The sequence below is a fragment of the Frankliniella occidentalis genome, unplaced genomic scaffold (genome assembly GCF_000697945.3).
Source record: "Frankliniella occidentalis isolate FOCC.00 unplaced genomic scaffold, Focc_3.1 Scaffold30, whole genome shotgun sequence".
NCBI classification, from domain to species: domain Eukaryota; kingdom Metazoa; phylum Arthropoda; class Insecta; order Thysanoptera; family Thripidae; genus Frankliniella; species Frankliniella occidentalis.
The window spans coordinates 246,546-247,457 of NW_026267160.1; the positions used below are offsets into that span (position 1 = coordinate 246,546).

The window sequence follows — 912 nt, forward strand, 5'->3', positions numbered from 1 at the left end:
CCGCCCACCCCCGTTTTCCCCCAAGTATAGTAGTTTGCAACAGAACGGTCGCGCGAGCGTCGCGTGACCCTGCAGCCGGGCTCTAGCAGGCTCTCTGCCATTCTCCCTTTATATGCAGCAATTATATCGTTTCATTACGGTCAGGTACTACATTGTCGCAGGGCGGCGACGCGACGCGAGCACCAGTGCTTTTAGGCCCGATGGGTGGCGGAACGCTTTGTGGTTTGTGGCTGGTGAAGGGTTGAGACGTGTCGAGCGTATGAGAAAGCACGACGGCGACGATGAGCAGCTCTTCCCACCCGACACACAAGGCGCGTAACTATCCCCCCTCCCTTTCCCCACTTTTGGCATTCCCTCCGCACCCAGCACTCTCTGCCCGCCTTCTTTCTGTCGAAAACAAACAGTTGCATTTTGGCAATATGGCGCCGTCGTCATCAGTGAAAGTTGTCTGTCAGATTTTTGTCATCAGTCTTTAAACTGTATTGCGGAGTGAGGCGCATTATGTGAGCTTTCACATTGTAGCAAATCCCCACAATAATGTATTTCGAGAATATCATGGATCATCGTAGTGGTTCGTGGGTGCGAATGGCGGGAGCTGAGGTAGTGTTTGAGGTTAGGTCCGCCTCATCCCTGGTCTGCAACAGCCTGTATTATTTCACTAGTAAGTAGTCCTCTGCTTGATGCGTTGCCCCAGGAAAAGTGCCTGGACTGGAATATACAAATATATTTGGTCACCGCATATGCATTGTATCGATAGGTGCCTGGCAAAGAGTCCACCCAAGTTCTAGTATTCTGTCCGTGTTCAAGTTGCATGGATTGCAACAATAACTGTAGGCCAAGTTTGCAATTAGTTTTTATTAGGAGAGGATGTTGTTTCTTGCATGTAAACCTTTGACTAATTCTTGATGTGAA

At 49.6% G+C, this 912-nt stretch overlaps 1 protein-coding gene across 1 annotated transcript in view; it reads left to right on the forward strand.

The window, feature by feature from the left end:
- The first annotated feature begins 415 nt into the window (after positions 1 to 415).
- The window catches only part of LOC113211004 (transcription factor hamlet-like), a 156,623-nt gene continuing 156,126 nt past the window's right edge, over positions 416 to 912 (forward strand). The window contains exon 1 of the mRNA XM_052265777.1: positions 416 to 661. The gene's annotated coding sequence lies outside the window, so the exon portion shown is untranslated. The remainder of the gene's footprint in view (positions 662 to 912) is intronic.